This window comes from Canis lupus, chromosome 27 (genome assembly GCF_003254725.2).
Source record: "Canis lupus dingo isolate Sandy chromosome 27, ASM325472v2, whole genome shotgun sequence".
Lineage (NCBI taxonomy): Eukaryota > Metazoa > Chordata > Mammalia > Carnivora > Canidae > Canis > Canis lupus.
This window is the reverse complement of record NC_064269.1, coordinates 4,915,234-4,927,376: the sequence shown is the minus strand read 5'-3', so window position 1 is coordinate 4,927,376 and position 12,143 is coordinate 4,915,234.

The following is a 12,143-nucleotide window of genomic DNA, read 5'->3' as shown; positions in this document are numbered from 1 at the left end:
TTGCCAACAGCCAGCACCCACTTGCCAGCCAGTGTCGATGAGCCGCATGGAAAGCAGATCCTCCAGTACCTGTCGGACTTCCGGGTGACTGGCATCTCATGAGACTCCAATCCAGAACCAGCTAGATCATCTGCTCTCAGGTTTCCAACCCATAGAAAGTATGAGCAACAGGAGATGCCTGAGTGGCTCAGTGGTTGAGCAGCTGCCTTCAGCTCAGGCTGTGATCCCGGGATCTTGGGATCTTGGGATGAAGTCCCATATCGGGTTGCTCGTATGGAGCTTGCTTCTTCCTCTGCCTATGTCTCTGCCTCTCTCTCTCTCGCTGTCTCTCATGAATAAATAAATAAAATCTTAAAAAACTATGAGCAACAATAAGTGTTTATTATTGTTTTAAACCACTAAGTTACACAGCAGTGGATAACATACAAATAGTGATTAGTTGATGATTTAAAGAATATTTAGGGGATCCCTGGGTGGCTCAGCGCTTTAGCGCCTGCCTTTGGCCCAGGGCGCGATCCTGGAGTCCCGGAATCAAGTCCCTCATTGGGATCCCGGCATGGAGCCTGCTTCTCCCTCCTGTGTCTCTGCCTCTCTCTCTCTCTCTCTCTCTTTCTCTCTATCATAAATAAATAAATTTAAAAAATAAAGAATATTTAATGCATAAGTGAAGAATGTTATTGTGATTGTTATTTGAGTGTTGTTTCAGAGCATACTGAAGTATTTACAGATGCATTAAGATGCTGAGATTTGCTTCAAAATAATACAGTTAGGTGGCAGCAGGCAGGGGGCGGTATAGATGAAGTGAATGGTCATGAGTTTATACTGGTTGTAGCAATAGACATACTCATAGTCTCTACTTTTTGTGTTGTTGAAATTTGCTATAATAAAACATTATTAAAAATAAAACATTATGAAAAAAAAGGTACTTACGGTGGTCCACACAAGAGAAAAGGTGGCTGCAATAGAGCAGTAGTTATAAGGGTTGTAGAAAAGATGATGGAAGCAAAATATTCAGAAAGCAAATGTTTAGGCCTTAATGACTGAACAGACCTGGGGAGGTGAGAAAGGAGAATCAAGGGTGACTCTGGGATCTGGATAGACCTACCGGACGCTTGCCAGCTGTGCAAGCTTGGACGAGTTACTCAGCATCTCTGTGCTCATTTTCCCTCTCCCTCTGCCTCTCCCCCACCCCTCAAATAAATAAAAAGTCAACAACAACAACAACCCAGTACTACCTAAAGGATTAAATTAATTAAAATACATAAAGCACTTAGAACAGTATTGAGCACATAGTAAACCCTCAAAGTGTTAGCGCTTCCACTGGGGAGGCCCAGGACTCCCGTGGGATGGTGGTTTTGGCTTTGGACATATTGAGAGTACAGTGGTGAGGGACTTTCATGAAGCTGTCAACAGGCATTTGCATCCCAATCTGAAGTTCAGGAGGGAAGCTGGAGATAGAGATGTGGATGATTTGATACATCTTATTTTATCTTATTTTTTATTTTTTAAATTTTTATTTAAACTCAGTTAAAATATAATGTATTATTGGTTTCAGAGGTAGAGTTCAGTGATTCATCAGTCTTACATAACACCCAGTGCTCATTATATCACGTGCCCTCCATGACGTTCATCACCCTGTGTCACTCTGTCCCCCCGCCCCCCTCCCCTCCAGCAACCTTCAGTTTGTTTCCTATGATTAAGAGTCTCTTATGATTTGTCTCCCTCTCTGATTTTATCTTATTTGTTTTCCCCTCCCTTCCCCCATGATCTTCTGTTTTGTTTCTTAAATTCCACATGAGTGAGGTCATATGATAACTGTCTTTCTCTGATTGACTTATTTCGCTTAGCATAATACCCTCTAGATCATCCAGGTCGTTGCAAATGGTAAGATTTCACTTTTTTTTTGATGGCTGAGTAGTAGTCCATGGTGTGTGTGTGTGTGTGTGTGTGTGTGTATACATACATATACACCACATCTTCTTTATCCATTCATCTGTCAATGGACATCTGGGCTCTCTCCATGGTTTGGCTATTGTGGACATTGCTGCTATAATCATTGGGGTGCAGGTGCCCCTTTGGATCACTACATTTGTATCTTTGGGGTAAATCCCTAGTAGTGCAATTGCTGGGTCATGGGGTAGCCCTATTCTCAACTTTTTGAGGAATCTCCATACTGCAACCTCCAGAGTGGTTGCACCAGCTTGCATTCCCACCAGCAGAGTAAGACGGTTCCCCTTTCTCTGCATCCTCGCCAACATCTGTCATTTCCTGACTTGTTCATTTTAGCCATTCTGGTTGTGGTGTGAAGTAGCATCTCATTGTGGTTTTGATTTGTATTTCCCTGATGATTCGGCACATTTTAAAACCTTAAGAGTGAGTCAGCCCTTTGGACAGACACTTCACCAAAGAAGATATACAAATGTCAATAAACACATGAAACAATGTTAAATATAATTAGATATTAGGCAAATGCGAACTAAAGCAACAATGAAATATACCTACTAGAATTGACTAAAATTTTTTTTAAAAATCGTGATAATACCAACTACTGGTAAAAATGTGGAGCAACTAGAGCCCTCATACTTTGCCAGTGGTAAAGTAAAATGGTACAACTCCTGGAAAACAATTTGGCAGTTTCTTTTAAAATTAAGTACCATCCAACCCAGCAATTGCACAGTTTATCCTAGAAAAGTAAAAATGTGTGTTCAAACAAAATCTTGTACATGAATGTTTGGAGAAGCATTATTGGTAATAACCAAAATCTGGAACAATCCAAATATTCTTCAACAGGCAAATGGATAAACTAACTGTGGTCCATCCAGACAATGGAATGCTCCTCTGCAGTAAAATGGACTAAGCCATAGCCATCTACAGCCACCTGGATGGATCTCAAGGCATTATTTTATGAAGAATGATTGAGCCCAACAGAACCCCAGGAAACTCGTATTTTTTTTTAAGATTTTTATTTATTTATTCATGAGAGGCACAGAGAGAGGCAGAGACACAGGCAGAGGGAGAAGCAGGCTCCATGCAGGGAGCCCGACGTGGGACTCGATCCCGGGACTCCAGGATCATGCCCTGGGCCAAAGGCAGACGTTAAACTGCTGAGCCACCCAGGGATCCCCAGGAACCTCATATTTAAGGAGCATATGGAAACCTCGTCCCTTGCTCTCTAACACAACACATGCTGCCTAGGTTTGGGCCCTACTGAATCTTGCCTGGGCTAGTGCTCCAGCCTCCTCACTGGCCTCAGCCCCTCGCCTTGGGTCTCTCCAGTCCACATTGCACACTATTTCTAGATGGATTTTCCTGATAGTAAACACTGAACTTTTTTTTTTTTTAAGATTTTATTCATTTATTCATGAGAGACTCACAGAAAGAGGCAGCAACACAGGCAGAGGGAGAAGCAGGCTCCCTGTGGGGAGCTGATGTGGGTCTCAATCCCAGGACCCCAGGATCACGCCCTGAGCCGAAGGCAGATGCTCAACCGCTGAGCCACCCAGGTGTCCAACCCTGAACTTTTCAATAGCACATTTTTGCTGTCAGGCTAGAGTCCAAACTCCTCCTTTATACAGCTTACCTCTGTCCTCTCATTTTTCTTTTTTCTTTTTTTTTTAATTTTTTAAAAATTTATTTGTGATAGTCACACACACACAGAGAGAGAGAGAGAGAGAGAGAGAGAGAGAGGCAGAGACACAGGCAGAGGGAGAAGCAGGCTCCATGCACTGGGAACCCGACGTGGGATTCGATCCCAGGTCTCCAGGATCGCGCCCTGGGCCAAAGGCAGGCGCCAAACCGCTGCGCCACCCAGGGATCCCCTCCTCTCATTTTTCAATGCTCCAGCCATTATGAACTCATCTTTATGCTATAGAATGTTCCATTTGGTCCCTCACTGCGAGGCTTTGGAATTTATATTTCTTTCTTTCTTTCTTTCTTTCTTTCTTTCTTTCTTTCTTTCTTTCTTTCTTTCTTTCTTACTTACCTTCCGTCCTTCTTCCTGCCCTCCTTCCTCTCCTTCTTCCTTTCTTTTCTTCTTTCTTCTTCTTTCTTTCTTTCTTCTTTCTTTCCTTCCTTCCTCCTTCCGTCCTTCCTTCCTTCTTCTTTTTCTTTCTTCTTTCTTTCTTTCTTTCTTTCTTTCTTTCTTTCTTTCTTTCTTCGTTTCTTTCTTTCTTCTTTCTTTCCTTTCTTCCTTCCTTCCTTCCTTCCTTCCTTCCTTCCTTCCTTCCTTCCTTCCTTCCTTCTTTCTTTCTTTTCTTTCTCTTTCTTTCTTTCTTTCTTTTCTTTCTTTCTTTCTTCTTTCTTTCTTTCTTTCTTTCTTTCTTTCTTTCTTTCTTTCTTTCTTTCCTTTCTTTCTTTCTTCTTTCGATTGTATTGATCTATTTGACAGAGAGAGAGAGAGTGAGAGCACAAGCAGGGGAAGAGGGAGAAGCAGGCTCCCCACTGAGCAGGGAGCCTCATGCAGGGCTCGATCCCAAGACCCCCCGGAATCATGATCTGAGTTCAAGGCAGACGCTTCACCGACTGAGCCACCCAGGCACCCCGGCATTTCAAATTTTCGGCCTAGAGCTCTTACCCAACCCTCTGGGTGTGACTCAGTCACCGCCACCCTGCTGGTCTAGGTCTTGCTAGCACCTCGTGGAAGGAAGACTGGCCTATAGAGCCCCTTCGGCGGCCTCGAGAGCCCAGGGGTGCCCCCCATCACAGCACTAGCCACGTTCCCCTGGGATCAGCCACAGATTGTTTGGCACCAACCACTAACACTGAGTCCCGAGGGAAGGGACCTGTCATCACATTCGCCTCTGGGCCCCCGGAGTCTAGCTGGGTGCTTCACACCCACCGAGTGTCCAACAAATGTTTGTCGTCTAAACAACGGCGTGGGTGGATGAGGAAATGAAGGAGTGAGCGGGGAGGTCCAAGTGCCCACATTCATATTCTCTCGGTGGGGCAACCCTGGGAGGGCACCCTGCATTCTCCCTTCTCTCCACTGGGTGACAGTTGAGGCCCGCAAACCTCTCAGATGGGCGCTGCTGCCGTTGCACCCCCTGGTGGCCACACATTCTCCAGCTGTTCTATTGGAAATGATTTTTTTTGTATCAAGAATCGCAAACAAAGAAAAGATGTGGTAAATTTAAATTAGGGGAAAATGACTCCTTGGAGTGCTCCTAGCCTGTGGGCTTCTACATGAGTGGGTGACAGAAGCTAGATTTCCTGCTGGCTTTTGCCACCTTGGGTCCCCCTGGGTGGCCCTACCGCCCAGACTCTTCCCTGCCCATCACTCTACCGCGAGGCCCTCCCTGCCTTTATCAGAGCTCTGTCTCCAGTCGTCCCTCCCTGCACACCCATGTCACCCCGGGTACTTCAGTGTCCTGTGGATGACCCTTCACCCCCCAGCTCCCAGGTTCCCTGCAGTGACTTCCCCTCTGCCTCATTTCGGCCAGTGGCCCCGGATGTGAAAGTCCACCCTTCCGCTCTCAGGCCGCAGCCACACGTGGATCCGGCCCCCACTTCCTCCCCCTGCTTCTCCCCTCCGCTGTGCTGGCACCCACCCCCAGCCCTGCCCCTTCACCCCTGCTCCTCCCAGCAGCCCCTGCCTCCCTGCCCTGCTCTCCCAGGCGGAATCACGGCTCCTCCCAGGTAGGCCTCGGCCTTGGCCTCGTTACTTGAGCGCTCTGAGCCTCACGCCCTCACACTGAAGTGGGGATGACCACACGCAGGCCTGAAAGAGTGTGGGCTGGAAACCGAGTCACTACGGGTGAGCACTTAGAATGGGCCTGGCACAGCCTACGTGGTGTCTGCTCCCAGGGGTTATCAGCGTCGTTCAAGCCGGAGCCCCTGGTGGTTGGCCACACCGGCCACCTCAGACTCCCTCATCAGCCAACCGGCCCTTGCACTAATCCCACCATCTTCCTTCTCCACACTTAGCGCCAGGCCTTTGCACCCGGTGAGACAAGAAACAGCAACCAGAGAGCTCCACGGCCCCTGGAGTGCTGCCGCCAGCCACCCCCCTTCAGCCTCTGCTGGCTCCAGGCCCATTTGGAAAGCCTTGATTGTCCTCAGCTCGGTCCCCCCGCTCTGTCGGCAGTGGCCATTCCACATCTTCACCACGCTCCCCATCCACATGCTGAGAAGTCTAAAGGCCCAAAGGGGTACCACTGATTGGGGTGAGTGGATAAACACGGCCACAATATTTTGTAGTTTCCCACCGACGTGTGATGGCCCCTCACCTCCCACACTGATCCTCACAGCCCTGCGTGTTCCCTACTCTGTTCCCATCTCCTGAAACGCCTCCAGCGGACCCTCTGGAGTCGCTGCTCCTCACCTGCAAGCTCCCTCTGGACACGGTCTCTGTGAAGAGCACCCCTCCCTTCCTGCCTCTTCCTGAGGACGCTGCTTCTTTCCCTCAGCTCGTGTGTCACCAGCCCAGAAGGTGTGCAGCCGCCACCCTTCAGCTCTACTTTCAGGCCCTTCTTCTTCCCTAAAGTCCCTCAGCTTTAAATCTCCTGTTGACGCACGGTACCGCTCACTCTACCTCCCTTTTCCGCTCACCTATCAATCCCTGGGTTACTTCTCATTTCTGGAAGGCTTTAGCTCCTGCCTCATGCATTCCTTCTGATGCTAATCCTGTCCACGTTCTCAGAGATTCCAACATCCACACGGACAGTTCCAGGATCTCTTCTCTTCCAGTGACCTTGCCCTTTACCCTGTCTGAACCACTCACTCCCATGGTCATTCCTGGTCCTTGTCATCACCGACAACCGCAGTCCCTCTCTATTAGTGTCCCAGAGCTGCTGTAACAAAGCACCACCCACTGGGCAGTTTGAACAACAGAACGTTATTGCCTCACGTTTCTAGAGGCTGCAAGTCCGAGATCAAAGTGTTGGCTGGGTTGGTTCCTTCTTGGAGACCATGAGGGAGCATCTGTTCCCTTCGGACCTCTTCCCTAACTTCTGGTGGTTTGCTGGCAATCGTCATTTGGCATTCCTTGGCCTGTAGACACATCACCATAATCTCTGCCTGCATCTTCACATGGTCTCTCCCTGTGTCCCTATCTGTCCTTATGTCTTATTTTCTGCTTTTTGACACTGGTCATACTGGATTAGGGCCCACCCACATGACTTGTTTGAACTGGATTACCTCTGTAAGGCCTCCATTTCCAAATAAGGTCATGTTCTGAGGTACAGGACGGCACAATTTAACCCATAATACCTCCTATAAATTCAATCCCATGCATCCCACCCACCAATCACCACCTCATTTCTTCCCAACTCATTCCCTCTAGTACCCTATCTCCAATGTTCCTTTGATCCCACCATGACCTGCAGGTCACTGATCATCCCCCTCTCCCCCCACCATGCCTCTCTCCTTTATCATTCTCTCTTCCCTCTTTAACCAATGGAAAGCCCACAGCTTCTCTCTCCTCTACGGTAGTCATTTCATAAATTGGCAGCCCTGGCTAGCCTATTCTGTACTTAACATGGCAGGAGAAAAACCCCAATACGTTTGTGTTAATAAGTCTCACTTTAGGGACGCCTGGGTGGCTCAGTGGTTGAGCATCTGCTTTTGGCTCAGGTCATGATCCTAGTCTTGGGATCGAGTCCCGCATTGGGCTCCCCACAGGGAGCCTGCTTCTCCCTCTGCCTGGGTCTCTGCCTCTCTCAGTGTGTCTCTCATGAATAAATAAATAAAATGTTTAAAAAAAAAAGTCTCACTCTAAGGGGTACCTGGGAGGCACAGTCAGTTGAGTGTTTGACTCTTGGTTTCTGCTTGGGTTGTGATCTTGGGGTGGTGGGATCAGGCCCGGGTTGGACTCTGCACTCAGCATGGAGTCTGCTTGGGACACTCTCTCCCTCTCTCTCTCTGTGCCCCTCCCCACTGTGTTCACGTTCTCTCTAAAATAAATAAATAAAACTTTAAAAAAATAAGTCTCACTTTAAACTCCTACTCACTTCAAGTGGATGCTTCATGCTACTTGGGAGCTCAATACATTCCCTAGTGTATGTACACTCTTGATCTTCTAGATGACTACTCATATTATCTCCCCTCTTCTCAAATCTCCAACACCTTGTTTTCCCATCCTTCCTCTTAGCTAATGACTTTGATTATTTCCTTGAAATAAAGCAATCACAAGAGTACTTCTATAAGCAGACACTCAATTGCCTTGTGCCTGCCTCGCTCCTATACCTGTAGATTCTGCTTAGGGCCACACATGCCCTGGAGCCCAACAATTCCCTTTTCTCTCTCCTGGAATCATCAAATTTTCTCTATTTTACCTTTCCCATAAGTATGAGAAAATGCCTTAATTTCTTAAGAAATTAGATTAGGGGATCCCTGGGTGGCTCAGCGGTTCAGTGCCTGCCTTTGGCCCGGGGTGTGATCCTGGAGTTCCGGGATCGAGTCCCATATCAGGCTCCCTGCATGGAGCCTGCTTCTCCCTCTGCCTGTGTCTCTGCTTCTCTCTCTCTCTCTCTCTCTCTCATAAATAAATAAATAAATATCTTTAAAAAAAAAGAAATTAGATTAGGATTTCTTAAGAAATCCTCTCTTAGGTGGACACCTGGATGGCTCAGTGGTTGAGCATCTGCCTTTGGCTCAGGGCGTGATCCTGGGGTCCTGAGATCTAGTCCCACACTGGGCTCCCTGCAGGAAGCCTGCTTCTCCCTCTGCCTATGTCTCTGCCTCTGTTTCTCCATCTCTCATGAATAAATAAATAAAATCTTAAAAAAAAAAAGAAAAAAGAAATCCTCTCTTAGGGCCTAGGAGGAGCAACTCTGCAATAGCAATGAGCATACCCAGCCTCCAGATCTTGGTTTCTAAATATCAAACCCCAGTAAAGGGCTCTTTGGAGAAATGGCTGATTCCAGGGTTGGGTTTAAGGAAAGTCCAAGATGAACTTTGAGCATGTCATGCCAGAAAGTACATCCTCAAAGAATAATGGGGGTTTGTCAAAGAGATGGAAGCCAACTTGAAAGGCCTCCTACTGGCCAAATCATGGACAATTTGAGCACCAAAGTAAATCATGATAGTAATAGATTACAAACCATTGAATAAAATGGGAAGTCATGAGTCCCTACTGATATAAGCAAATGAGTAAGTAGAAAGTTTGATGAAAATGAAACATTAAAAAAAAAGAAAATGAAACATTTACACAGTTTCAAAGTACCCCCCATGTTCTTATTAATTATAAAGGGAAAATTATAATTTTGCAATTATAATGCATAATGAAGTCCAGTAAACATCAACTTAAGTAATGAAAATGAACATCCTTAGTAATGATGTAAATGGCAATTATGGCCTGTAAAGTTAAAAAATGTCAAGGTCTCAAAAGTCAAGGACAGTTTGGGGGCACCTGGGTGGCTCAGTCAATTAAGCATCCAAATCTTGATGTCTGCTCAGGTCATGATTTCAGGGTTGTGAGATTGAACCCCATGTCAGGCTCCCTGCTGGGAGTGGAGCCTGCTTGGGATTCCCTCTCTCCTCTGCCCTCTGCCCCTCCCTCACCTCTCTTTCTTAAAAAAAAAAAAAAAATTAAGGACAGATTGAAGAATTGCTCCAGTTTGAAGGACACTAAAGAAATGTCTAAAAGCAAGGTGCGACTTTTGAACTGGCTATAAATGACATTATTTGGACAACTGGTAAAACTTGGATGTGGTTCCAGGGACTAGATTGTCATTATATGTTATTCCTGATTTTGATGATGGTATGGGGCTTTATAAGAGAATGCTTTTATTTGTAGAAAATCTATAGTCAAGTATTGGGTGATGGAACATCAAGTTGGCAGCTTTCAGCATGCTAGGAGAAGAAAGTTTTTGTACTGTTCATGAAACAGTTATGTAAGTTTGAAATAGTTTCAAAATAAGACTTAAAAAAATAGTAAAGATTGCATTTCTTGACCCCACTCTCCCCTCCTGTTCTCTACTCCACTACTTCTTACAAGAGTCATCTACACTCCAATCCTTTCTTTACCCTTTTTTCTTGAACCACTTCAAACAGCTTTCGTTACCACTGATGCTCTCGCTAAGGTCACCAGTGACTACTGTATTGCTAAGTTGAAGAAACAATTTTCAATCCTTATCTTGACAGACACACCAGCAGAATTTGACACTGATTAATCTTTCTTGAAACATTTTCTGTATTTATATTCCAGGACCCCACTTCCTGTTGGTATTATTTTTTTTTCAGTCTCCTCTGTGATCTCTCCTCATTTCCTCTGACCTCTGAAGAAATGAGGGATCCCAGGATTCTGGACTCAGACCTTTCCTCTTCTTACTGCTTTGTTGAGTTTATTCAGTCCCCTGGCTTTAAATAACATCCATATGTTGATGACTTACTAATTTATATCTCTAGCTTAGGCTTCTTTTCTAAACTGTGGACTTCTATAACCAAATGCTTACTCCACATTTTCCATTGGATGTTGTCCAATAGCCATCTCAAATTTAACATGGCCAACACTTAACTCCTGATCTTCCCTCCCCCAAGTCTACTCTATTTACTCTCCCCCTTATCGGTTAATGGCAACTTCTTCCTACCAATTGCTCCAAAACCCCTGGAGTTACCCTTGGCTCTTCTCTTTTCTTCACATCAATTACATTAGCAAATTTTATTGTCTACTGTACCCCTACCCTGGAACAGGTCGCCACCATCTGTCATTGGAGTTACCCAAGAGGCCCCCTTACTGGTCCGCTTCCATACTCTCCAGTTTATTCTTTGTCACTCTCTATTGACTCCCCATTTCACTCTGAGTAAAAGTCAAAGTCCCTAGCATTGGGGCACAAGACTCTACATGGTCACTTACTCTGACCAAGTTGGCTGAGAATAAAAGTTTGATAATACTGAATGATGTAGGGGCACCTGGGTGGCTCAGTCGGTCAAGCATCTGCCTTTGGCTCAGGTTATGATCTCAGAGGGGAGTCTGCTTCTCCTTCTCCCCCCTGCCCCTCCCCCCACTCATGCTGTCTCTCTCTCTCAAATAAATACATAAAATCTTAAAAAAAAACCCAAATGATGTAGAAAATAGTCCCACTTATACAGTGTTAGTGAAATGCAATTTGTTAATATCTATAAAATATTTAAATTAAGCATATGCTGTGGCCTAGCAATTCCATTGGTAAAAATTTATCTTGTGAAAATACATAAGTGGTCAGACACACATATGCTATGTTCACTGCAGCATTATTTGTCATGGCAACACAAATTAACATGGCACATCCATACAATGGAAGACCACATATGGTAATGAAAATTCATGGGCTTTGGAAAGATCTCCAAGATATATTGTTAAATGCTAAAAGAGGGGCACCTGGGGGGCTCAGCAGTTGAGCATCTGCCTTTGGCTCAGGGTGTGATCCCGGGGTCCTGGCATCAAGTCCCACATCGGGCTCCCCGCAGGGAGCCTGCTTCCCCCTCTGCCTGTGTCTCTGCTTCTCTCTGTGTCTCTCATGAATAAATAAATAAAATCTTTAAAAAAAATGTTAAAAGAAGTAGATTGGTTGGGAACTGTGGAATAATCTCATAGTTTAGTAAAAGGTCAACATAAACATGCTCTGTGCGTGCATTTAAAACATGATTTGCAAAGGTTACCGATCAGCTTGGGCTATGTCTGCAGAGTGAGGGTGGGAGCTGGAGTACAAAAAAGATGCGTCTTCCTATTCATTTTCAATTACTTTTTTTAAAAAAGAGAAAATACGTGTTTTTTTGAAGATTTTAAAGAAAAAAATGTACTTTTAGGGGATCCCTGGGTGGCTCAGCAGTTTAGTGCCTGCCTTTGGCCCAGGGCGCGATCCTGGAGTCCCGGGATCGAGTCCCGCGTCGGGCTCCCTGCATGGAGCCTGCTTCTCCCTCTGCCTGTGTCTCTGCCTCTCTCTCTCTCTCTCTCTCTCTATGTCTATCATGAATAAATAAATAAAATCTTTAAAAAAGTTAAAAAATGCACTTTTATAATTTGTATGTCTTTAATAATTATAAAGATTTTATTTTTTAATTAAAAAAAGATTTTATTTATTTACTCATGAGAGACACAGAGAGAGAGGCAGAGACACAGGCAGAGGGAGAAGCAGGCTTTGTGCAAGAAGCCTGGTGTGGGACTCGATCCCGAATCCCAAGATCACACCCTGAACCGAAGTCTGAGGCTTAGCCGCTGAGCACCC